Genomic DNA, 26,039 nt, shown 5'->3' with positions numbered 1-26,039 from the left:
TCGGCATTGTATTCCATATATATTTCACCTTTTGTTTGAAAGTGATCTGTCTTCTCTGTCCTATGCAGTGAACTAGAGTTCATCAATCACTTCTTTCAGCGAAAGAATTTGTGGAGAAAGTTCAAGAAACAGTTGAAAATGTTGAAGCACAGTTAATTATGTTGATGGCATGTCAATGAGGAACAAATGAGTATTGGTATCCTCGTCATGGAGAAGTGGAGAAGTTACTGATTTCTTTTGGATAAAGGAGTACCAGGCAAGAGGTGCTCCTCATATCCATATGCTATTGTGGATTAAGGATGCACCTAAATTTGGAAGTGATTCAGATGAAATACTATTGTCTTTCATTGAACAGTATGTGACATGTGAGGTTCCAAGAGAAGGAGGAGATAGAAGATTGAGAAAGCAAGTTTTATGTTTCCAGAGTCACCGTTGTGGAAATTACTGCCGACGAAAATACAAGTCTAAAGGAAAATTTTATACCAAGTGTCGTTTGGATTTCCATGTCCAGTAATTTCTAAAGGAAGAGTAAATTATTTTTTTTTCTTCTGTAAGGCACACAATAACTTGCAAATCTCCAAAGAATACCTACAACTTAAAAAGAACAGAACTGTCAAAGTATATTAATTACTACAATCCGGTTATTTTAAAAATATGGAATGCAAACATGGACATCCAGCATGTTGTAGACAACTCAATTGCTGTTGCACACTATGTAACATCATACATAACGAAATCAGAAAAAAAACAAGATGAAACAAATATGGGAGGATTGCACAAGAGAAGAGCCTTAGCAAGAACTTGTACAGCTTTACTTTAAAAATGCTTTCCCACAGAGAAATTGGATCCTATGAATGTTCAGACTGCTTGTCCTCTTCAAGTTTATATTCAAAATCATGAGGGATCATTCGGGTAAGTTTAGGTCTTACCTGCTCATGGAATAGAGTGTTGAAATCATTAGAAGAAATTGAATACTTAGCAGCAAATGAGCCAGACAGTACAGACATTCTTAAAACTAATATGTTGGATTCATACTATCTGAAAAGGAGTCGACATCTGGAACAGCTGTGTCTGTATGAACTACTTCAACATTCCAGCGTCAAAAGAAATGTTAAACAGAATTTAAAAGAAGGAAAATATGCAGTAGTTGGATGTCATGGATGTTTAGTAAAACACGCAAAAGGGAACCTTATCAACCACAAGAAACTCAGCTGTAAAGCTCCTCTTTTACTATTTAGCACTTCTCCAACTGTTCAAACCATGGCATTGCGAAAGTGAATTGCTTGGAGATTTTGACTGCTACGAAGATTCTTTGAATGCATGTAAAGATAGCATTGCATGTTCAATTTTCCCTACATATTTAAAAATGTTGAATGATGAAGTTGAACAGGAAAAGACTATCACAGCTGAAGTTGCTAATGAAAGTTCTCAAGATATTCAAAGTTCTGGTCCATGTAGTCAAGATCCACTTGGGTAACCAATAGTGAAAAATGAAGCAGTGATTGCTATGCATAAAGTCAAATTTGCAATGCAACAAGCACAAGAGGAGTATATTACATTGGGAAAGTTAGAAGAACAAGTAAATATTGATCAGAAAGAAATTTATGTACAAGTGAGAGAACAGATAGAACATGGTTTGTTACATGAAAAAAAAGTATGTGTATGTTCATTATTTAAACCGATTCTGATGCACATTAGTGGTCAAGCTGGAACGGGTAAAAGTTTTTTAATGAAACTTTTGGCCAGTTATCTTCAAAAAACGAATGTTTCACATTTATCTTGTGTGGTAACAGCTCAAACTGGATCAGCTGCGCACAATGTTAAAGGAATAACTTTTGCATAGATTACTGATGTTACCAGTTGAGCATGATAACAAATTAAAATATCGGAAGTTGTCTGGAGAAGCTTCTTATGAAGTGTCAAGAGTGCTGAAGAAGATGAATTTTTTAATTATTGATGAGGTAAGCATGGTCTCAAACTTAATGCTTGCTTTCGTGCATTTAAGAATGCAATAGGTATTAAAAACAGATTACGATGTTCTCTTTGGAGTAACACATTTAATTGTATTTGGAGATTTGCTACAACTAACTCCTGTAAAAGGAGAACCCGTCTTTAACCCCTTCCATGCTGCGCAGATTCCGCCGCTGTGCTGACGGAATCTTGCGCGGGCGTGGTCATGACGGAACGGTTCCGTCATGAGCACAGCTCAACCGTGGCTCATGACAGAACCGTTCCGTCATGAGCACCGAAGGGGTTAAAACTCTTCTACATGAAGACACTAGGAAATCTTTGGGAAGTATTGGAAATGTGAATCTCTGGTTAAATTTTGAATATAAAGAACTCACTCAGAATATGTGAAAAGCAAGTGATGAAGAGTATGGAAATATTCTGAAAGATGTAAGAATTGGTGTTCTGAGCAAACATGGTAAACAAGCTTTACAAACTCGTCTACTAAAGAACTTGTTTCCAACTGAAAACACACTAGCAGCAGTACTGTACAAGAACATTGCAGAAAAAAAAATCTATAGTTTGCTTAATGCCTACAGTGGAAGAGTGTTATACATTTAATCAAGAGCTTCTGAAATTGGAAAATCAAGAAATAGTTCACATTGAAGCTATTGATAAAATTGAGCATCAAGGAATAACAATTCTTCTTTCAAATAAACTACAGACTAAATTGGATTCTTTGGAAAAGTCTGTATCAAAAACTGCTGGCTTAGAATTTTTTTAGATATATGTATAAAATGTCGGTTCATTTTGAGGCGTAATTTGAATATAGAAGTAGGTTTAGTGAATGGAGCAATGGGGAAAGTTTTTGAATTTGTAAAATATCAAAACAGAAATGTAATTGTATTCTTGAAAATTAAATTTGATCAGATTACAGAGGTAAAACAGATTGGACATTGTGCTGTATGTTTTTTGCTGGTAAAAGACTTGAATGTTCATAGGAAACAGTTTCCTTTCTGTTTAGCATATGCAATAACCATTCATAAATCTCAAGGTTTAAGTGTAGATAATGCTTTAGTAAATGTCGGAAGAACTGTGTTTAAAGAGGGAATGGCATATGTTGTATTATCTCGAGTAAGAACATTGTCTGGATTGTATTTAATTGATTTTGATGAAAACAAGGTTAGTGCTGATGTAAATTGTGTAAGAGAATATAATTGTTTAAGAATACTTTATGCACCAACTTTAGGTGAATATCCTATGTATGAAAAACGTGTTGTGTGTTCAAAACAGAAACATGTTGATGAATCAAGTGTGGTTGAAAAGCAGAAAAAAATTCAAGAGACAAGGAAAGATGCAAAGAAACAGAAAATACAAACAAGTGATGAAGTTGTGGGATACGAATTAGAAAATGCTTCTGGTGTCAACTGCTATGTTAATGATATTCTATATGTTATATTTTATCTAGAAGATCTTTATGGTGAGATTGCGGAAAGTCAGGAAAAAAGATTATGTTTTGTAACTTTATACTTTATTTGAACAATTGAGAACTGACAGAAGTAAGATCCATACTGCTTCTGGTATTCGCCAACTCTTGGATACATGTACTGGATCTTTAACATTCAGCCCTAATATTCAACACGATGCACAAGAGTTTCTGATGGTTAAGCTTGGAGTATTAGAAGATGAAGTCCAGATTGAGAGTTTATTTGGACTCAGTTACAAATGGGATCACAAATGTGAACAGTGTTCAATAACTTCCAGCACTATAGTTGACAGAGAACAATTTCTATATTTAACAATACCTGACTGCAAATCTGTACCTTTTCTGAAATTAGTAAAAGAAGCAAATCATTATATGAAATGTTCTCGTTGTCAATCAGAAATGTTATCTACATTACGCCTACAAAGGTATGGGAAATATCTACTTTTAATTCTACAACGCTGTCGACCTAATGGAAGAAAAGTGGAAACAAAAATTAAAAATGTTATTGCTAGTCAAATATCTATTTCTGAAATAAATTTCACAACACTGACTATTGTTTTCCATGCTGGAGTGTTAGAGTCGGGGATCTCTGGTTGGCGCAAGGTTGCCCTTGTGTCAAGCAGGAACCCTCTCCTCCACGTCAGGGCGCAGGATAACCCCTCGCGAATGACCCTTGCTCACCCTCTAGGTGCGTGGCGTGAGCAGCCAAGGCGATCCCTCAGGCGTTGTTGGTTAAGCACTTACAATCGTACACACAGTAAATACATCAATCCCCCCAGAAACGGACACCAGACTTGGATATATATAAAAATACGATTCTTTATGTAAAAATAAGGTATATATATCTCAACAGACTTATCACAAGACCAATAACGTTTTCGCTAGGCCACCAAGTTATACAGCAGGCAAATGTTCTTGGTTCGTAGTTTCCTTACTCGTAGTTCCAGTACTCACAGAGATCGGTTCCTGCGAACGGGGAAATAAGGCGTTGCGGGCCCCGAGCCCGATACTGGACTCCTTTCGTGATTAGGAGAGTCGGCACAGGTCGGTGCGACTCTCAGCTTGGGAAGTGTTCTTGGGTCCTCAATCAGCAGGTGTGGGCACGTAGGCAGGCGCGGCCAGCGACCCTTTAGCACGGCGGTGCAGGAGGGTCTCCACAGCGGGGGCGGCGCGGCCTGAGATGTCCGGGGATAGCGAAGCGGGGTCGCAGGGCACGGTCAGTGCAGCTGGATGACCCGGCGTAGATCACAGTCGTCGGACGGCTTCCGGCAGGAGGGGTGATAGCGCGTTCAGCGCACTCCAATGGCAGGCGGTGACAGGGATGCAGGCGGCCTGGCCCGGGAACAGAGAGCGGCTCTGGACGGAGCGGGGCTCTCACGGGTTTGAGGCAGGCGAGCTTCTGGGTGTCACGGCCCTAGGAGGGGCGATGAGGGGCGCAGTCTCTTTTCCAGCGGGATGCACACACGGCTCGGATTTGGAGGACGAGCAAGAAGCACAAAGAACCCACTGTTCCTGGGGTTCAGTTCAGGGGGCAAGCTCAGATCAAGCCCTTGGAGAATGTTCAAGCACAAAGTAGCAAAGTCTTTTCAGTAAGTCTCTTCCTCTCCTCTCTCAGCAAGGCAAGCAGCAGGCCAGCTCCTCCGGCGTCTTCTTCTCCTTCTAGTCGGGCAGAGGTTCTTTGTGGTAAACAGGATTCTGATTTCTTAGGAGTCAGGCTCCTACTTTTATACCATGATTCTTTTGTTCTTTAGCGCCAGGGGGCCTAGGCCTGGCTCAGTCCAGTTCTGGAGCACTTTGTTATGGTGACTCTGCTCTTTCCTTTCAGCAGCAGGGCAGAGACATCAGCCGCTCCACAGGGGGAGGCGCCGGCTTTGTGGTGGCAGAGCACAGGTCTATTCAAGAGTCAAGGTGTGCTCCTCCCACCCATCCAGGTGTCACCTCTCTACCCACCACCTGGCAGCCAACCTGTCTCTGGGGATTCCCCAACCCTGCTCCCTACTGTTGCCAGGCAGAACACATACACACAGCAGAGGCGGACTGAGATGGTCAGGTCAGTAAATACTAACTTTCTAAAAGTAGTATTTACAAACCCAGGATATTAAAATAGACTTGACTACAAGAAGTATTTTATCATCCTGAGTTCAGGCATACTAAACTTGACACTCTACCATGCTCTCTGAGTCCACTGGGGTCACAGCGTTGGCGTGATCCCAGCAGCCCATTCTGGCCTATGGAGAGCAGGTAGCCTTCAATAGTGAAAAACGAAAATGGCTGTAATTCACTACTAAGACATGCCACTCACACCAGGGCATGTCTTACCTTATGCCTACAATGCACCCTGCCCTTGGGCCTACCAGAGGGGTGGCTAATATGTAGGTAAGGGAAGGTTTAGGGACTGGCAAGTGGGGGCACTTGCGCAGTCAGCGCGACGGTCCCGGACCGCGCACAGGGTCTGCGGTGGCAGACCCTAGACACATTTTACAAGGCCGCTTCCGTGGGTGGCGCAACCAGCGCTGCAAGCCCACCAGCAGCATTGGCATTCACAAGCCCTGGCACCCCGGGTGCACTTTACTGGGGACTGACAGTGAATCCAATAACCCAATCATGGACATCCATTACAGGTACCCTTTACTTAGGGAGCACTTGCACTGCGGCACGGATTAGCCGTGGCGCAGTGCCCTGAGCGGACAACACCAGCAAAACAATCGAGGCACACCATCAAAAAGTGGAAGGGAAACTCACGCCAAGGTGCCAGGTCTAACACGTGTCCCCTCCAGCTGAAATGTGGGGGGAACTACCCTTGCCCAGGGGGTTCCTCGTCACTAAGGCGGAAATACCTGGACAGACCGTCAGCGTTGGCGTGATCTGTACCAGGACGGTGTTCCACCGTAAAGTCCATACCCTGTAGGGAGATGGACCACCTCAACAGCTTCGGGTTTTCACCCCTCATTTGCATCAACCATCTGAGGGGCCTGTGGTCCGTCTGAACCCGGAAGTGAGACCCAAACAAGTAGGGTCTTAGCTTCTTCAGCGCCCAGACCACAGCAAATGCTTCTCGCTCAATTGCACTCCACCTACTTTCCCGTGGAAGTAACCTCCTACTGATGAAGGCTACGGGTTGGTCCCAGCCCTCCTCAGTCATCTGTGAGAGAACAGCCCCTACACCATGCTCTGAAGCGTCTGTCTGGACTAGGAATTCCTTGGAGAAGTCAGGGGCCAAGAGCACGGGCGCCGTGCACATGGCAGTCTTCAGGGTGTCGAAAGCTTTCTGACAGGTGTCAGTCCAAATCACGTTCCGGGGCTGCTTCTTCGAAGTCAGCTCTGTCAAGGGGGCAACGATCGTTCCATAGCCCTTGACAAACCTCCTGTAGTACCCAGTGAGCCCCAGGAAGGCCCTCACTGCGGTCTGCGTCTTGGGGGGTTCCCAAGCCAGGATGGTTTCAATTTTGGGTTGCAAGGGTGCCACCTTGCCACTCCCCACTTGGTGTCCCAAGTACACCACGGAACCCTGCCCGATCTGGCACTTGCTTGCCTTGATCGTGAGGCCTGCTCGGCGCAGCGCCATCAACACTTCCCAGAGGTGGCGCAGGTGTTCAGGCCAGGTGGCACTGAACACTGCGATGTCATCCAGGTAGGCGGCACTGAACGCATCCAGCCCAACCAGTACCTGGTTGACCAACCTCTGAAAGGTGGCAGGGGCATTCTTCATCCCAAATGGCATGACTCGGAACTGGAAGTGCCCATCTGGTGTAGAGAATGCGGACCTCTCTTTGGCCCCATCGGTCAAGGCGATCTGCCAGTACCCAGACGTTAAATCAAACGTACTGAGGAACCGGGCAGCTCCCAGCCGATCAATGAGCTCATCAGCTCTGGGGATGGGGTGCGCGTCAGTCTTCGTGACTGAATTGAGTCCTCTGTAGTCCACACAGAACCGGAGTTCAGGTGTGGCTCCCGGCGCAGCAGCCTTTGGGACCAAGACCACGGGGCTGGACCAAGGACTGCTGGAGGACTCAACCACCCCTAGCGCAAGCATTTTGGAGACCTCCTCCTTAATGCAGGCTCTGACCCTGTCAGTTACCCTGTAAGCCTTGTGCTTCACAGGTAAGCTGTCTCCTGTGTCCACATCATGGACGCACCAATCTGTGACACCAGGAACCAGGGAGAATCGGTCGGAAAATTGTCCCAGCAAGTGGCGGCAGTCTTCCTGTTGTTCGGGCGTCAGGGTGGGTGAGAGGTTAACTCCATCCACTGACCCATCTTTCTCAGAGGCCACTAAGAGGTCAGGAAGAGGCTCGGTCTCCTCTTCCATTCCATCATCAGTGGCCAGCAGCATGCCCACTTCGGTCCTCTCTAAGTGGGGCTTAAGGCGGTTAACATGTAGGACCCTCAAAGGGTTCCTGGGAGTCTGCATGTCCACCAAGTAGGTGATAGGACTTTTGCGCTCCACAACCTCAAATGGACCTGTCCACTTATCCTGAAGTGCACACGGCTCCACTGGGGCCAAGACCCACACCTTTTGTCCAGGTTGAAGCTCTACCAGAGTGGCATTCCGGTCGTACCACCGCTTCATCTCCTCCTGGCTGGCTTCCAGATTTGCCTCAGCAAGTTGCCTGAAACGCCGAGTCTGGTTTCGGAAGGCCAGCATGTAACTATATACATTCTGGGGAGGTTTCCTGGGAGATTGCTCCCAGCCTTCCTTTACCAAACTCAGAGGTCCTCTTACCGGGTGACCATACAGAAGCTCAAAGGGGCTGAACCCTAGAGACTTCTGCGGCACCTCTCGGTAAGCGAAGAGCAGGCATGGCAAGAGGACGTCCCACTTACGCCTCATCGGACCGTCCAGGCCCATGATCATGCCTTTGAGGGTTCGGTTGAATCTCTCAACCAACCCATTTCCTTGGGGATGGTAAGGAGTGGTGAACTTGTACGTTACCCCACACTCCTTCCACAGGGATTTCATATATGTGGATATGAAATTGGTCCCCCTGTCGCTCACCACCTCTAGAGGGAATCCCACTCGGGAGAAAATTCCCATCAGTGCCCGTCCCACCACGGGGGCCGTCACTGTCCTCAGAGGGATGGCTTCAGGGTACCGGGTGGCATGGTCCACCAAGACCAGGATGAACCTGTTGCCCAGGGCTGTCTTGGGGTCCAGAGGCCCCACAATGTCAATACCCACTCGTTGGAATGGCGTACCGACCACAGGGAAAGGTTGCAGAGGAGCCTTGTGCTTCCCTCCGCTCTTACCACTTGCCTGGCAAGTCTGACAGGTTCTGCAGTAGGAATCGGAATTCTTATGCATTTGGGGCCAGTAGAAGTGGGTGACAAGCCTGTCATAGGTCTTGTCCATCCCCAAATGTCCTGCTAACGGCACATCATGAGCCAGCCCCAGTAGGAAGGTTCTGAACTTCTGGGGTACCACCAGCACACGGGCTGACCCAGGTTCAGCAGCCTTAGGCTCGGAATACAGGAGGTCACTCTCCCAGTACACGTAGTGTGTTTTGGCCTGAACACCATTGGCCTGGTCTGCAGCCTGCTGCCGCATACCCACGAGAGAAGGGCATTCTTTCTGCTCCCTGCAGAATTCCTCCCTGGAGGGACCTCCTTCTTGCTGCCAATGGGTCAGCTCAGGCAGATCTCCCAGTTCGGCAATCTGTTCCCCGGTAGGCTCCAGAGCATCCCCCTCAGGGTCTACTTCCTCCTGGGCCGTGGGAACTTCGGGGGCCGGTTTCCCGCGCCTCCTGCGCCTTCTCCCTAAGGCCGGTTCCTGGACCTCTCCCTCAGGCTCCAGGACCCTCTCAACACCCCTACTGGCTGCCATGGACCGGGTGGTCACGCACGCCCAGTCGGGTAGACCCACCATCCTCAGATGCGTGGTCTTCTCCACCTTTTCCCAAGGGGAACTCTCCAGGTCGTTCCCTAGCAGACAATCTACAGGCATGTCAGTTCTCACAGCGACTTGTAGAGTACCAGAGACCTCCCCCCACTCAAAGGGAACTTGAGCCATTGGACAACGACTCTCTACGTTGTCAGCATTGACAACCCTACAGTAGGCATTGGGTACAATCTGCTCTTGAGACACCAGGTGTTGCCTCACCGAGGTCACGCTGGCTCCTGTATCTCTAAGAGCCTCCACCTTCTTTCCATTGATGGTCACCACCTGCCCATATTTCTTAGTGTTAGAGGGCAGGTAGGTTACAGGGACCATCTCACTGTCTCCTAGCGAGACTAGGGTCATCTGCCCGGGACCCCCACCCTCCTGGACTGCTACTTCCCCCCCAAAGTTAACACTAGCTACTTGCCGGGGTGGAGCACCAGTGGGTGCGGTCTTACCAAACAGGCGACACTTAGGATCAGAGGCAATGTGACCCGGATCGCCACACTTATAACAATTGAAGGGCCCCTTTGGAACAGGTCTACCTGTCGGGGCCCCGTTCTGCTGCGGGGTTGGGGGAGGCTGAGAACCCTTCTGCTGGTTCCCTTGGGAATTACTTTGGGGGCCTTTTTGGAACCCCTTCTGTTTACCCTTGTCCCCCCCACTCTTCTGCTGGGGACCCTGCCCACCTTTGGCGGAGTCTCCCACTTGACCCTTGTGGACCCTGGTGCTGAGCCAGCGGTCCGCCTCCTCAGCAAGCTTCCTCGGGTTGGACAGCTTGCTATCAATCAGGTGCTGGCGTAGCTCAGGAAAACATTGACTGGACAAGTGCTCCCATGCAATTAAATCAAGCAGCCCTTGATAATCATTCACTTTGCTACCCTTCACCCAACCATCCAGCGCTCTGCAGAAAAAGGTCACATATTCCACATACGTACTCTCAGGGATCTTCTTGGTCTCCCTGAACCTCTGTCTATATAGCTCCGGAGTTAACCCATACCTGGTCATTAAAGCTTCCTTCATATGGGGGTATGAGGTTTGGACTTCTAAGGGCAAATCTAACAGTGTGTCCCGCCCTTCAGCAAGGAACCTTCCCCACAACCCCGCTCCCCAGTCTTTCTCAGGGACCCGGTGTGAGGACATGGCCACCTCGTAGGCCCTAAACCACTGCCCTATGTCATCCTTTCTGAAATACTCCTTTACTACATCTTTGGGGATGTACACCTTGGACTCTACCTGCGCTGGTGGAGTGCTGCCACCAGAAGGAGCGGTGTCCAAACTTTTCGCCTTCAGCTCCAACTCCTTCAATCGGATATCATGATCCATTTGGCGTTGTTGTGCCTCCAGGGCCAACTTCTGCTTTTCCATTTCCATTTGTCCTGCCAACTTTGCCATCTCCATTGCATGCGCCCTGTCTGCTGCCCTGTCTGCCAGCTCCTCTGGCGACCGGACTCTGCTGGGCTCCTCAAGGTTGTCGGGTGGAACGATGTCCCCCGCATTCCGTAGGTCTCGTGACTCCTTCCAGGCTCTCAACGCCTTGGTGTACTGGGTCTTCCTCTTGCATCCAGCATGGGGGACTCTGAATTGTACACTGTAGCCTTTCAATTGCTCCATCGTGTAGCCTTCCAGTCTCTCCCAATCCACCTCATCGATTCCAGAAATCACAGAGAGTGCTCTCCCAGCGGAGTGTGAGCCAGGCATGGTTGCAGTAATGGCAGATGTCTCAACAAAGTTCAGAAAATGAAAACCTGTGGCTGCGTTACTTGGTCTGCTCTCACTATCTGGTGATTAACAATTCACTGTATGCAAATTACAAGTGCAAATCCGAAATCCCAACCGCTGCCAACAATGTCAGAGTCGGGGATCTCTGGTTGGCGCAAGGTTGCCCTTGTGTCAAGCAGGAACCCTCTCCTCCACGTCAGGGCGCAGGATAACCCCTCGCGAATGACCCTTGCTCACCCTCTAGGTGCGTGGCGTGAGCAGCCAAGGCGATCCCTCAGGCGTTGTTGGTTAAGCACTTACAATCGTACACACAGTAAATACATCAATCCCCCCAGAAACGGACACCAGACTTGGATATATATAAAAATACGATTCTTTATGTAAAAATAAGGTATATATATCTCAACAGACTTATCACAAGACCAATAACGTTTTCGCTAGGCCACCAAGTTATACAGCAGGCAAATGTTCTTGGTTCGTAGTTTCCTTACTCGTAGTTCCAGTACTCACAGAGATCGGTTCCTGCGAACGGGGAAATAAGGCGTTGCGGGCCCCGAGCCCGATACTGGACTCCTTTCGTGATTAGGAGAGTCGGCACAGGTCGGTGCGACTCTCAGCTTGGGAAGTGTTCTTGGGTCCTCAATCAGCAGGTGTGGGCACGTAGGCAGGCGCGGCCAGCGACCCTTTAGCACGGCGGTGCAGGAGGGTCTCCACAGCGGGGGCGGCGCGGCCTGAGATGTCCGGGGATAGCGAAGCGGGGTCGCAGGGCACGGTCAGTGCAGCTGGATGACCCGGCGTAGATCACAGTCGTCGGACGGCTTCCGGCAGGAGGGGTGATAGCGCGTTCAGCGCACTCCAATGGCAGGCGGTGACAGGGATGCAGGCGGCCTGGCCCGGGAACAGAGAGCGGCTCTGGACGGAGCGGGGCTCTCACGGGTTTGAGGCAGGCGAGCTTCTGGGTGTCACGGCCCTAGGAGGGGCGATGAGGGGCGCAGTCTCTTTTCCAGCGGGATGCACACACGGCTCGGATTTGGAGGACGAGCAAGAAGCACAAAGAACCCACTGTTCCTGGGGTTCAGTTCAGGGGGCAAGCTCAGATCAAGCCCTTGGAGAATGTTCAAGCACAAAGTAGCAAAGTCTTTTCAGTAAGTCTCTTCCTCTCCTCTCTCAGCAAGGCAAGCAGCAGGCCAGCTCCTCCGGCGTCTTCTTCTCCTTCTAGTCGGGCAGAGGTTCTTTGTGGTAAACAGGATTCTGATTTCTTAGGAGTCAGGCTCCTACTTTTATACCATGATTCTTTTGTTCTTTAGCGCCAGGGGGCCTAGGCCTGGCTCAGTCCAGTTCTGGAGCACTTTGTTATGGTGACTCTGCTCTTTCCTTTCAGCAGCAGGGCAGAGACATCAGCCGCTCCACAGGGGGGCGGCGCCGGCTTTGTGGTGGCAGAGCACAGGTCTATTCAAGAGTCAAGGTGTGCTCCTCCCACCCATCCAGGTGTCACCTCTCTACCCACCACCTGGCAGCCAACCTGTCTCTGGGGATTCCCCAACCCTGCTCCCTACTGTTGCCAGGCAGAACACATACACACAGCAGAGGCGGACTGAGATGGTCAGGTCAGTAAATACTAACTTTCTAAAAGTAGTATTTACAAACCCAGGATATTAAAATAGACTTGACTACAAGAAGTATTTTATCATCCTGAGTTCAGGCATACTAAACTTGACACTCTACCATGCTCTCTGAGTCCACTGGGGTCACAGCGTTGGCGTGATCCCAGCAGCCCATTCTGGCCTATGGAGAGCAGGTAGCCTTCAATAGTGAAAAACGAAAATGGCTGTAATTCACTACTAAGACATGCCACTCACACCAGGGCATGTCTTACCTTATGCCTACAATGCACCCTGCCCTTGGGCCTACCAGAGGGGTGGCTAATATGTAGGTAAGGGAAGGTTTAGGGACTGGCAAGTGGGGGCACTTGCGCAGTCAGCGCGACGGTCCCGGACCGCGCACAGGGTCTGCGGTGGCAGACCCTAGACACACTTTACAAGGCCGCTTCCGTGGGTGGCGCAACCAGCGCTGCAAGCCCACCAGCAGCATTGGCATTCACAAGCCCTGGCACCCCGGGTGCACTTTACTGGGGACTGACAGTGAATCCAATAACCCAATCATGGACATCCATTACAGGTACCCTTTACTTAGGGAGCACTTGCACTGCGGCACGGATTAGCCGTGGCGCAGTGCCCTGAGCGGACAACACCAGCAAAACAATCGAGGCACACCATCAAAAAGTGGAAGGGAAACTCACGCCAAGGTGCCAGGTCTAACACGGAGCTACTACCACATTTGGAAATTATACTGTATATTTAAAATGCAATAATAGTTAGAGTCACTGTAACGATACACACTTGGAAATAATACCGAAATTGCCTTATGAATTACCAAACTCTTATTTAATATTTCTCAACCAAAAAATTTAGATACATTATTTGGCCTAGAGGGAAAATCAGAAGATGCTTTAAGGAATTCGTACTGGATAATTAAAAAAAAAAAATACATATTATTTGGCCTTGAGGAAAAGTGTGAACGGAAACTAGTAAAGTAAAGTTAATATTTAAAAATTGGAAACAGTATTGGATGTTTTATTTGTGTTGATTTCGTATTGTGCTTGCAAGAATTAGTCATTTGTTTTTTTTCACAATCTAGTTGATTGTTTTCTTCCCCAGCTGCTTATGATGATACTACACTGACATCACTGTGAATAGTGAAGTTAAGTAGAATTTGATAACAGCAGAAAAAGGGAGAAAAATATGTTTTCAAAATGTTTAATTATGTTGTATTATTTGATGAGTAACACTGTAATTTCTGAAATATATTACATTATACAACAATTTTAAAGTTTATTTTCTTTTATGTTGTGGAAAATTGAGAAAAAAGAGCACTAAAGACAAATAGCAGAATAGTAGTTTCATATTTAAAAAACGTTAACTATTCACTGAAAAAAACATAGGTTTCAGGGACGTTATAGTTAGAAATGAGCATTTAAAAAACCTTAGAAATCCACTGAAAAAACCATAGGTTTCAGGGACGTTATAGTTAGCTGGACATTTCACTCATACAAAACCAGAGAAATTCCACTGTTATAGTTAGTTCAGCTAAGTATAGCTCGCGCCCCCGCAATGCACTGCTGATGACATCACATATTACATTATTCATGACATGGTCAGACACATCACTGATGAAATCACTGACGACATCTCAAATGACATCACTGATGACATCATCCACGTGATCATCTGATGCACCCCCTCATACCCTAGTATAACCTTTGATACACCCACTCTAAAATACAAACTACCATTTTCGAAATCATCGAAACACCAATACCAATTGTGACATACCCACTCACTGATTCCTAGGTCTACACACATATCCACTCATTCACCCATACAGTCACTCATACATGCAGTCACTCATCAATACAACACTAGCATATGCACTCATACACCTATACAAACACTCACACACCACCACTCATCCATGGAGTTACTCACACACCTAGTCAGTCATGCAAATAATCAATCACACTCCCATTTCCTCACTAATACCGTTATACACACACCACCTGGCTTATTCAAACATATACTAACACATATTTACTCTCTTATACAATCACTGATACAAGTACTCACTCATCCATACAGGCACTCTCACAACCACTGACTTATGGTCATTTATATACTCCAACTCTTATACACACTGCCATTTACATATGTAGTTACTTGGACATGTACCACTGAGACATCCAATCATTCACCAAAACACCCATACACTCACCCGCCCATACAGCTGTTTCCCCATGAACTCTTGAAACCATACGGCCAGTGAATCAACCACTCACACATCTATGCTTAGAGTCACACACCTACCGCTCAACATACCTAGTCTCCCATACAAATACTCAGGCAACCAATAAATAACGCACATAGACACTCTTGGAGCTAGTGACCAACCCATGCAGCTGCTTACAAATCAGTGATGTCACTGACCATGTCATGAATAATGTAATATGTGACATCATGAGCAGTGCATTTCGGGTGTGCAAGTTATAGTTAGCTGAACTAACTATAACGGTGGAATTTCTCTGGTTTTATATGAGTGAAATGTCCAACTAACTATAACGTCCCTGAATCCTATTGGTTTTTCAGTGAATTTCTAAAGTTTTTTACATGCTAATTTTTAACTATAACATCTGTAAAACCTATGGTCTTTTCAGTGAATTTCAAACGTTTTTTAAATGGTTATTTCTCACCACAATGTCCCAGAAACCTATATTGATTTTAAGTAAATTTTAAAAAGATGTGCATACTTTTGGTAGTGAAAAACTAACTGTAACAGTAGTCTGTTTTAAGTTATAATTTCACAATGTTTAAAATTTAATTAGCACTAATTAACATATATGTGTGGAAAAAGTGTGACCCAGCAGCTTTGATACCTGACTTCGAACAATAGCGTTCAAAGTTTGATTTCTGGCTTCAGCGACATGTTAGCCCACCACTATGTCACTGTGGGCAACACCTTGCTTAATCTTCCGGATGCCTCGAGCGCTGGCACACATTTCCGGGGATAGCTGTACACTTTACAAATGCTGTCATTTTTTTAATTTAAAACCATAATGATGAGAATTATTAGCACATATGTTTTTTCTTCTATTCTGAACGATATTTTTTTTATGTCTTCTATTTAGACTTACGGCAATTAATAGATGTTTTTATTAAGGAGAATGTATGAGACACGATTTGCCGAGTAACAGTTTTTAAGCTCTCCAACGTATGTACATATTAAGGACCTTATACGTGTTAGGATCAAAATCGACACCTTTACCGCTTCACATTTTGTAACTTTTCACAACACGTGCACAAGTTAAACAGCTAAAACGTGAGCACGTGTCAACTGTAAAACGTAATGTCTAAATGGGTGGAGCCGCACCTTCCTTCCATAGACTACTCAATAACCAAAAAGTATATAAACCGCACCCGTTGTTTGATTAGTTTTGTTCTTGGGAGTTATTTACACGCGTCTGTTCTGTGATGCAGGTTCCCTTTTCTAGCGTTGCATTTTCGTTTTGCGGCAACAAAACATATTCCAGAGTTGTAAGTTGTTTGATTATGGCATAGTAGATATTAATAATATGTAGCTATTTTAAATATTTAAACATTTGTATTTAGAAAAAAGTGTTATTGGTTGTTTTTGCCATTTATATGTAACTTCAGCAGCTTGTTTTCAGAAACAGACAGAATACAGCAAACATTGTTCCTTTTTTGGCTCCTTTGAGCTCATATAGTATGACTTTGTATATTATAATTTTGACAATTTACTTGACCTCAGAGGTGTTGGTGACCCGTCAGCGCGAAGACTAAAGATTTATATGTAACGTCAGCAGCTTCTGGCTCTTACTCTGTTTCCCCGTTGGGATCATATAGTGTGATTATGTTTATTATAATAACCACACATTATGATCTCAGAGGAGTTTATCACCAGTTGGCGCGAAGACTAAAGATTTATATGTAACGTCAGCAGCTTCTGGTTCTTACTCTGTTTCCACCCTGGGATCATATACTGTGAATATGTATATTATAATATTAACTGTCATTGTGATCTCAGATGAGTTTATGACCCGTTGGCGCGAAGACTAAAGTATTACATGTAACGTCAGCAGCTTCTGGTTCTTACTCTATTTCCCCCTTGGGATCATATACTGTGAATATGTATATTATAATATTAACAGTCATTGTAATCTCAGAAGAGTTTATGACCCGTCGGCGCGAAGTTGAAAGATTTCAAAGTCCCGGAAAAAAAAGCTCTAAAAATATTCACTACTGGAAAGTATTTTGTTATTGATCTTGTTTTGTATTTATACATTTATTTTCCTTTTTGTGTGGCATCAGCGACACTCTCTATATTGTAATAGAGTGTCATATTTTCACACAACAGGAATTGGAGATTTGTCGGCACCAGGAGTAAACCATCTGAAATACAGTTTACTGACCTTTATAACGTACTTTCATCAGACATTTTTGCAGTGCGAATATTTTTCAAAATTGCAGTTTAAAAAAATATAGTTTGCACAGATACTTTCTTAGTACATACCTTTGATAAGTGGAGAAGTGTAGCTCACTGGTTAGAGGAGGCATACCCTGAAGCAGAGGTCAGACCCGGGACCAGGGTTCAATTCCCGACGCGGCAGGGTCCGGAGCCCAATTGTCCACGGACTCGATAATTCTCGCTTCGGTGCCCACTCTAAGCACGAGTTCACACTATGCAGCTCTGGGCAACAAGCTTGCTTAATCTCCACAACGGCCCCCCCGCGGCGGGATGCCTGGCTTTCACCTTGGGGATGCCCAGTATGGGTTATCTCACAGGGAAAAACCAGGACGGGTTCCCAATGCAAGCGCCAAGATGCCCAAGGGTAAGTTGAGCGCTATATAAGAACACATAATAATAATAAATCCTACATTTCTGAATGAAATTTTGGTATTTCTATTTTTCTGTGTTGCGGTCCTATTCACCTTCTCCCTATGGAATATATAGGACCAGTAGTGGTTATTATTATACTACTATCCTATATATTCTTAAAAGAGTAAGTGATTTGTTAGCGGAGCAGTGAGCACTACGGCAGAACTTTCCCGAATTCTGCAGAATAGAAATTGTAAAAAATGATAAAGTGTTCATTTCTATGTCATATAAAGTCATTTGTGTTTAACTGTTTTTTACTTGTTATTGTTCTTGTGACCTGAGATGATGTAGTGCGGGAGTGTTTCTTGTAGCACTTCTTTTCTACTTTATCTAAAAGTAACTCATGCCCTCTTATATTATCAAGAATATGGGGCAACACTTTTACAAACTATAGCAGAAAAAAAGGGAGGGTGTGGCCACGCTTAAGGGATATTTTATGAATTGCGTTTGTTTTGGCACCCCTTTGATATATACAGCGTCAGTTTCGAAGAAAGTTTATTTGTAATTGCCTAATAAAAACTGTTTCAAACCTAGACTGAAATTTTTGCTGCACAACCATACCTCCCCGTCAGAAAATTATACACCACATTATAAGTAAATAGTGCTCCTGGGAAGTATCCCACCCGCAAACTTAATAAAAAGAAGACCGCAACACACTCTTATTTTGCCGCCGTGATTTGTACACCCCACGGCAATTATATAAATGGCCCTTAAAATATATAAAAAACAATTTTTACCTTCACAATCCATTTCCACCACCTTGTGACCACTAATAGTGTTCCTACCCTCCCAGCTACTACTTTGTTTTCCCGTACTTCATTGAAGTGCGTCACAAAATGGTTCACAGCAGTTAACCATTCCCAGCCGATAATGAGCAAACTTGTTCTCGGAACACTTTAGACAATAAAATGTCCATGGTGTTCCGCAGAGGGGAAGGGAATCACTGCCAACACTTCTACATTAAGCTTGGGAAGGTCCTGCTTGGAACACGTTACCCAATCAGATGTCCCTGATTCTCCGCGGAGGGGGGGAATGGCTGGCAACACTTCTACTTTCAATGGTTTACAGACAATGAACATTAAGCTTGGGAAGGTCCTGTTTGGAACACGTCAGCCAATCAGATGTCCCTGCTACTCTGCGGATGGGGAGGAAATGGCTGGCAACACTTCTACTTTCAATGTTTCGCAGCCAATGATTATTAACTTCTGGAAGGTCCTGCTTGGAACATGTGAGCCAATCAGATGTCCTTGCTACTCCGCGCTGTGGAAGGGAATGGCTGTCAACACTTCTACTTTTAATGGTTTGTAGCCAATGAACATTGAGCTCGTTGTTGGAAAACCTCAGCCAATTAACCATTAAATTTGTTTCATGCACAGGAACAGAACACGCCCTCCCACATAACATTAAATTTCATCTAACAAAGTGACACTGTCCATGATAAAACTGAACACCGCATTATAAGTAAACATTACTGTGCATTATAGGAAGGCTGCAATATGGCGCATTGTTATTTTCCCAATATGATTTTCACAGCCTACTGAACATTGCAGCAATACCGCCCATCGTTGTTTTGCGGACGTGATTTCCACAGCCTAGGCAACAGCCACACTACATGTGTGTGCACCTTACACACTGCTTGCCGCAATATGGCGCATTGTTTTCCCGATGGGATTTCCAGAGCCGACGCAACCTTGCCACAATACTGCGCACCGTTGTTCTGCGTATGTGATTTCCACGGCCTACGCAACATTCAAACTCCCTGCCTCTGCACCGTACAGACTGCTTAAACTAAGACCACAGTGTTCCTTCTATACCCTCTTATACAATTATTCTCTTTTTCCCCCTATGCCTTTCAACTCAATCATAAAATGGCTTCCAACACTTTCTAGTTTCAACAGTTCAACAGTTCGCAGCAAATGAGCCACACGCTCATGCTCGTAACGCCTCAGCTAATCAGATGTCAACATTTTCAAATATTGATATCTGTAAAATTTGATATTTCTCTAAAACTACTGAACAGACTTACCCCATTTAAACAAAAGCGTGCTTTCTGGACAAAGACCTTTCTCCCTGCCAAATTTGGCATAATCCGTTCAGCAGTTTGACCTGTAGCCTTGTCTAAAGTTTCCTATTGAAATTGCCTGGAGAAAACATGTTTTGGGACCCTCCTTTTTTCTCAGACCCCCCTTGACGAATCACTCCCAAACTTTCAAGATAGGAGCTGATCTGAAAAGAGGAACTTTTGGGAAAAGTTCGTATACATTCTTCAAAGGACACCAAAGTTATAAGCACATCAAAAAATGCTCTTTCTATGGAAACTATAACTACCTACTGGCGACCGACAGTAGGTAATATATATATAGAAATGAAATTTTATCAGTCAGATTAACAACAATACTGCCAATCTTAAATTTACCTCCCATGTGAATAAGTACTGCATTGAATTCCTTGATGTAAAGGTCTACCAGAAACAGGGGCAAATAGAGACGCAGCTATTTAGGAAGGCCAAATTGCCAGCAGTGCTCACCCTAAACATTTGATCAGGAATATCCCCTATGGGGAATTGTTACGTCTTAAAAGGATATGCAGCACAGAAGAGGAATTGGAAAGATGTACAGAAGAAACTCTTTGCAGATTTAGGCAAAGGGGATATAGTGAACACATCTTGAGAGAGGAAGTCAACAAAACAAAGGAAAGAACCAGGGAATCCTTGTTTAGTACAAGCACAAACAAGGAAACGTCCAAGGACGCAAACAATGCCCCTAGGATAATTACTACCTTCAGTAAGCAAGAGAGAAAGACTCGTACCATCATCAGACGCAATTGGCCAATTGTCCTCACAGATGGGGTACTGTCTCCCAGATTACCTACCCATCTGGTCGTCACCTACAAGGAGGGTACATCTATGTGCACGGAAATTGCTAAATCAAGTCCTGAGTTGTCCGCTGCTAGAATGTGGTTGCAACCCAAACAAGGTTTTACCATGTGCTCTACTTGTAGAGCATGGAAGTTTGGGATAAACACTACACACAACTCCATACCTTGTAGCCCAGACAAAATAGCAATTCAGGGCACCCTCAATTGAAGGACAGAATTTGCGGTATACATTCTGACATGCACCTGCGGCCTAAGATATGTGGGCGTTACAACAAACAAATGATGGACGGAATGCTGACAATGCAGACATTCTCCCCCAGTCAAGAGATCTGGGTTAAATCCATCGTTCTTTTGCCCACTACGCCACCCCAGTTCAGACATGGCCATATGCAAATCAGTCTTGACCCTGTGCCTCATGGGAACAGTCCAGCCCGAACTGCCAAGCCATGTCTTCCCTGGACCGGAATCAAGCATCCTAGGACCGGTTTCTGGCTATCAGCCGTCATCAGCCAGGATAGCTTGACTCCAGTGGCGTAGTGAGCACGGGTCCCACGTCTGGGAATACCCATCCCACTTAGGGCGAAAAGCGTTACAACAAACAAATGATGGACGGAATGCTGACAATGCAGACATTCTCCCCCAGTCAAGAGATCTGGGTTAAATCCACCATTCTTTTGCCCACTACGCCACCCCAGTTCAGACATGGCCATATGCAAATCAGTCTTGACCCTGTGCCTCATGGGAATAGTCTAGCCCAAACTGCCAAGCCATTTCTTCCCTGGACCGGAGTCAAGCATCCTAGGACCGGTTTCTCGCTATCAGCCTTCATCAGCCAGGATAGCTTGACTCCAGTGGCGTAGTGAGCACGGGTCCCACGTCTGGGAATACCCATCCCACTTAGGGCGAAAAGCGTTACAACAAACAAATGATGGACGGAATGCTGACAATGCAGACATTCTCCCCCAGTCAAGAGATCTGGGTTAAATCCATCGTTCTTTTGCCCACTACGCCACCCCAGTTCAGACATGGCCATATGCAAATCAGTCTTGACCCTGTGCCTCATGGGAACAGTCCAGCCCGAACTGCCAAGCCATGTCTTCCCTGGACCGGAATCAAGCATCCTAGGACCGGTTTCTGGCTATCAGCCGTCATCAGCCAGGATAGCTTGACTCCAGTGGTGTAGTGGGCACGGGTCCCACGTCTGGGAATACCCATCCCACTTAGGGCGAAAAGCGTTACAACAAACAAATGATGGACGGAATGCTGACAATGAAGACATTCTCCCCCAGTCAAGAGATCTGGGTTAAATCCATCGTTCTTTTGATATGTGGGCAGCACCAAGTTGCAGGTGCATGTCAGAATCTTACAGCATTTGCGGGCCATCGTGAACAATGACTCGACCTAGCCGGTGGCTTGCCATTTCAAGCACGTACACAATAATGACCTCAACTGCTTGAGTTATTTTATAGTGGCGACCATTCCAAAACTTCGTAGAGGGTGTGACAGAGAAAGAGTTCTAAGGCAGATGGAGTCTAGAATGATCGTAGAGCTTGATAGCAAGTTCACAAATGGTCTTAAGAACACGGAGGACTTGCATAATTTTTTATAAAAATTAGTTGGAACAAACTAAAACCGAGCATATAAAGTTCTTCTGGTTGTTTGGTATTTTGGTTTCCCATGACTCCTATATTTACTATTAACTAGGTTTTGTAAATAAGTATCAGTTTTCGCTGCGGCCTTTCTTTAATTGATTTGAATTTTAATTGAAATGTAATTATTTTTATTCAATTTTAATTGGATTTAATTACTTAAGGCTCACATTGTTCATACATGCTTTTTTGTGATCTAGACTTTAACGATGGTACATGTTATGCACTTGCACTTTAATAATGTTTGTCATATGCACACAGGGTAGCACTTCAGCACTCAGCACTTTTTGAATAAATTCTCAAGGTTTTTGATTGTGCCTAATATTGTGATTTATCCCAAAAATATGGAGAAGAGTTGACGTAGTATGCATTCATCCTATTGTATCAGCATTTAAAGCAGGAATATATATCAAAAGATATAATATATTTTGTCTATTATTTACACAGTGTGATGGTTTATAGTACGAGTTGTGATGGTTTGCACAAATATTTTGGGTCATGAATAATAGTATGACTTCTTTTTTTATATGGATTAATGCGCCCGATTTATTCTATTTATACAAATATATTTTATCATGATGTATTTTACATGGTGGTGTTTCAAATCAATTTATCATCTTATGTATATATCATATAATTGAGGCATATATTAACTCATACTGTTTATTCCATTTTAATTATGTATATTTCATTGCCATTTACACAACTGCTTTTTATTATGGTGAAGTCACTACGATAGAGGTTATGAAAACAGACTCTATAACCAGCAGAATAATGTGCAAGTGTGTTTTCTATGTTTATTACTTTCGTTTTACCACGTGGTTTGAATTCACTGCATTTAAAAAAGATGACGTACGGCTCTCTCGAATATGTGATCAGGGGCAAGTGGTAGCCGAAACCGTCAGTTGAGGATAATTAAAGATTAATTGCCTCTATCCCCGGTGATTCGTGGTTCTCTGTTTGCCGAAAGCGACTGCGCCTGAAAAACGGAGTATCTTCATGGTCTTTGATATATATATATGTAAAGTTGCCCCAGAGCTCAAGGACGCCACTTCACTTCTGCGGAAGACAGTTCAACAGAACTTTTTATTAAAAAAACAGCACAACCTTTCTCAATTAATTTAACAGTTCCTGACGCGTTTCAGTGACACTTCACCTTAATCATAGGGCGGGGCAAAATCAAACAATGCAAACATAGTGTTCCATTAGCATGCACTCTCCAGTGAATAGCAAGCTGGGTGTTGCAGTGCCGATATTTCCCTCAGTAGGGTCTATGTATTTGTCCAAAGTTACAAAATCCCCAATGTTCTCATAATGTGTACAGCCCTCCAGTGTGCCTTGAGAAAGGCTGTGCAGTTTTAAATCAATTTTTCCTCCGTGTTGCGATCGGCTGCCATTCCATTACAGCCCGCAGTCCTGAAATCATTGAGCCAGGTGGTGCAATCCTCCGCGGCTAAGGCCACCGCGTATTAAAATCCTCCAAAGTTGCCCCAGAGCTCAAGGATGCCACTCCTGCGGAAGAGAGTTCAACAGAACTTTTTATTCAAAAAACAGCGCACCCTTTCTCAATTAATTTAACAGTCCCTGATGCATTTCGGTGACACTTAACCTTAATCATAGGGCAGGGGATAAAAAAACTTGGAGAACACACTGCAAACATATTGTTCCATTAGTATGCACTCTCTAGTGAATAGCATGCTGGGTGTTGCAGTGCCGATATTTCCCTCAGTAAACTCCATGTATTTGTCTAAAGTTACAACATCCCCAATGTTCTCACAATGTTTACAGCCCTCCAGTGGGCCTCGAGAAAGGATGTGCAGTTTTAAATCAAATCAATTTCTCCTATGTTCTGCAATCGGGCTGCCATTCCATTACAGCTCCGCAGTCCTGAAATCATTGAGCCAGGAGGTGCAATTCTCTGCGGCCGAGGCCACTGCATATTAACATCCTCCAAAGTTGCTCCAGAGCTCAAGGATGCCACTCCTGCAGAAGAGAGTTCAACAGAAATTTTTATTAAAAAAAGAGTGCACCCATTCTCAGTTAATTTAACAGTCCCTGGCGCGTTTCAGTGACACTTCACCTTAATCATAGGTCAGGGCAAAAGCAAACCATGGAGAACACCCTGCAAACACATTGTTCTTTTAGCATGCATTCTCCAGTGTATAGCATGCTGGGTGTTCCAGTGCCGATATTTCCCTCAGTAGGGTCCATGTATTTGTCCAAAGATACAACATCCCCAATGTTCTCACAATATTTACAGCCCTCCAGTGGGCCTTGAGAAAGGATGTGCAGATTTAAATCAATGTTTCCTCTGTGCTGCAATCAGGCTGCCATTCAATTACAGCTCCTCAGTCCCAAAATCATTGAGCCAGGCGGTGCAATCCTCCGCGGCCGAGTCCGCCACATATTAACATCCTCCAAATTGCCCCAAAGCTCAAGGACGCCACTCCTGCGGAAGAGAGTTCAACAGAACTTGTCATTAGAAAAACAGTGCACCCTTTCTCAATTAATTTAACAGTCCCTAACACGTTTTGGTGACACTTCACCTTAATCATAGGGTGGGGCAAATACAGACCATGGAGAACACACTGCGGACATATTGGTCCATTAGCATGCACTCTCCAGTGAATAGCATGCTGGGTGTTGCAGTGCCGATATTTCCCTCAGTTCGGTCCAGGTATTTGTCCAAAGTTACAACATCCCCAATGTTCTCACAATGTTTACAGCCCTCCAGTGGGCCTCGAGAAAGGATGTGCAGTTTTAAATTAATTTCTCCTCTGTGCTGCGATCGGGCTGCCATTCCATTATCGCCCCGCAGTCCTGGAATCATTGAGCCAGGCAGTGCAATCCTCTGCGGGCGAAGCCGCTGTGTATTAACATCCTCCAAAGTTGCCCCACAGACTCCACTCCTGCGGAAGAGAGTCCATGGTTTGTTTTTGCCCCATCTGATGATTAAGGTGAAGTGTCATCAAAACGCATCAGGGACTGTTAAATTAATTGAGAAAGGGTGCGCTGTTTTTTTAATTAAAAGTTCAGTTGAACTCTCTTCTGCAGGAGTGGCGTCCTTGATCACTGGGGCAACTTTGGAGGATATATATATATCTTCAAGGAATGTAGTTGTGGAGTTAGGAATTGTAAATCTATACTTCCCTATATTTCAGTATTCTGTCCTTGATATTCTTGTAACACAGAATATGAGGGTTGTAACTTTTTTATTTTTTTGTTTATCTTATATATAGTGTTTTATTGCGTGTGAACATGACCATCATTGTATCAGAGGCCTGTACAAAGAGAGCTTATGATTGTTGCAGCACAGTGATGAAACCTGGAACTGAGATACTCTGTACATAGATTTCGAAGAGCAAGGCATGAAAAAAACAAATACAATATTCAATAGGTTCAAAGAGCAAGGCAAATGCAATAGAATACAATGTCAAAAAAGGTGCAAGGCATATTCAAAAGAGTTCCTGAAAATCTTGAAGGAGGTACATGCTCTCTTTGATGGTGGTAGAGAGTCCCATATTTTTACTACTCACATTTGACCATTAAATAAGAACCTAACCAACATTGAAGGCGCCATGTCAGTAGTTCATAAAAATACATAGGGTCTGCGCGTTTGTTAGACACACTAAACTAGAGATTGTTCGCCTTCAGACCAGCTGACTCACAGTGCAACCATAAGCCCCTAACTTATCAATGAGCACTAGTTTCTGAAATCCATCAAACATGACAACACTTGATCCTTCAGGGACTGTGGCAACAGTACAGGACTTTTCGCTCAGTCACTTTTGCTCACTTGGTCTGAGAGAAATACCCAGAATAAACGATGGGGATGTTCACAATAAGCTTTTATTGAACCAGCATCAGTCTAGTGTAAAACATGCTTGCTGCGACAATCATTAGACAGAAACAGACATATGAGATTACCAGCACCAACAGAGTAAATCAAAGGTAGAATTCTAACATGTGCTAAAAC

The sequence above is a fragment of the Triturus cristatus genome, chromosome 7, assembly GCF_964204655.1.
Source record: "Triturus cristatus chromosome 7, aTriCri1.1, whole genome shotgun sequence".
Lineage (NCBI taxonomy): Eukaryota > Metazoa > Chordata > Amphibia > Caudata > Salamandridae > Triturus > Triturus cristatus.
Note: the sequence above shows the minus strand (reverse complement) of the source record.